The following is a 2058-nucleotide window of genomic DNA, read 5'->3' on the forward strand; positions in this document are numbered from 1 at the left end:
GGTAAATTCACCAAGTTCTTTCAATGACAGTGTTCTTGTGATGATCCCAGAGTAAACTCACCGAAGCTTCTTACTCAGATTTGCCCCATCAGTCTTTGTAATGTACGCACTATACAAAATGGCAGTGAAAGTGTTGGTGAACAGGTTGAAGGTGGTGCTACCAATTATGATCTTAGAGGAACAAAGTGCTTTCCTGCCTGACAGGCTAATAATTGATAATGTCCTTGTAGCGTACAAATGTGTACATGCAATCAGAACAAGGAAAAGGAAGAAGCCACTCTGCACCATGAACTTGGATATGATGAAGGCATACGATAAGGTGGAGTGGATTTTCCTGGAGCGGATGGTGAAAAAGTGTGGCTTCTCAGATAGGTGGATAGGAATGGTTATGAGGTGTATCACAACTGGAAATTTCACTGTCAAACTTAATGGGGGATGATTGAGAAGTTTTACTCCTTCGAGGGGGCTTCGCCAGGGGGACCCACTTTCGTCATATTTGTTTCTGCTCTGTGTAGATGGGTTCTCTTCTTTATTAAAAAATGCGCATAGATAGAATGAGCTGAAGGGTGTTTCCTTTGGGAGCACTGGCCCCAACGTTACTCACCTTCTTTTTGCCGATGACAATGTTGTGTTTTTGGAGACATCACAGAGCAATTTTCTAGTGCTAAAAACATCCTTAATGTGTATGAAGCGGCCTTAGGCCAGAAGGTAAATCTCAACAAGTCATCTATATTTTCTAGTAAAGGAAGTCTGGGAGGGAAAAGATGAATTGAAAAGAACTCTAGGCAATGATTTGAAAGCTTTGAGTGAATGTTATCTTGGTCTGCCAACTATGGTAGGTAGATCCGAAGATGGGACTTCCAAGAATGTGGAAGAATCCTCAAAAGATAAAGTCATGGGATAGAAGGTCCAAGGGCAATCAAAGACAACTAGAGAGGTGCTTATCAAATTTGTCCTTCGGTCTACACCAACTTATACTATGAACCATTTTCAACCCCCAAAGAAAACGTGCTGGAACGTGACCTCGATCTATTCAAAATTTTGGTGGGGTGCAGCCAACAGTGATAGGAAGGTATACTGGATTGCATGGGATAAGATGTGTGCTACAAAGTGGGAAGCTGAAATGGGTTTATGATTTTTTAGGTGTTTAATCAAGCTTTGTTAGATAAACAAGCGTTGGGGATCCTCCAGGTCTGAAATTCCCTGTGTGCATGAGTTTTGAAGGCCAAATATTTTTGGAGAGGGAAACATCATGAATGCATCATGCCCAACCAATGCTTCTTTTACTTTCTGAAGTATTCCACAAGTTAGAGATCTCCTTCGAGAAGGTGCAATGTGGAGGATTGGAGATGGTAGTAGGATCAATAACCATCATGATAAATGGATACCGGAGAGAGGCAACCTAAAGCCACTGGGCAAGGATTATGTGCCTAGCATCACGAGGGTTTGTGATTTACTGAATGATCATGGCACCAATTGGGATAGAAACAAGGTGACACAAATGTTTTTGGATGATGACACTAATGACATATTGCAAATTCAAATTGGAGGACCGAACAGTGAAGACTACCTTGCTTGGAGCTTCAAAAAAAGTGGCAAGTTCTCTGTTAGATCTGCACACCATTTAGGAATGGCTATGAAAGGGGCCTGGGCAGCCAGACCCCTTCTCGACAGGCTACAACACAAAGGGTGGTTAGCTCTTTGGGACATTTGTGCGCCAGACAAAGTGAAAATCCACACGTGGAGACTCATGCGGAACAAACTAGCTCTAGGAGCCGAACTCCACAAAACGGAAGATCAAGCCCGGGGTATTTTGTGTTGCATGTGCCAGAGAGGAATATATGTTGCATAGATTTTGGATGTGTCCACGTTCAGTGTGCTTCTAGAAGGTAATGCGCTCGGAGATGGGAGTACCGTTGGCGATCCCGCCGGCGTTGATGTGCTCCCAAAGTGCATTGCAAAGATGGATGCTGGCATGGATGAGTGAAGCTTCTCCGGAAGAGCACGAGGTAATGGTTCACAACTTATACGGCATATGATCGGCGAGAGTCACAACAA

General features: G+C 43.5%; 1 pseudogene; it reads left to right on the forward strand.

Annotated features, from left to right (window-relative positions):
• The first annotated feature begins 1904 nt into the window (after positions 1–1904).
• Positions 1905–2058, forward strand: part of LOC119361115 — a 10332-nt pseudogene continuing 10178 nt past the window's right edge.

This window comes from Triticum dicoccoides, chromosome 2B (genome assembly GCF_002162155.2).
Source record: "Triticum dicoccoides isolate Atlit2015 ecotype Zavitan chromosome 2B, WEW_v2.0, whole genome shotgun sequence".
Classification (NCBI taxonomy): domain Eukaryota; kingdom Viridiplantae; phylum Streptophyta; class Magnoliopsida; order Poales; family Poaceae; genus Triticum; species Triticum dicoccoides.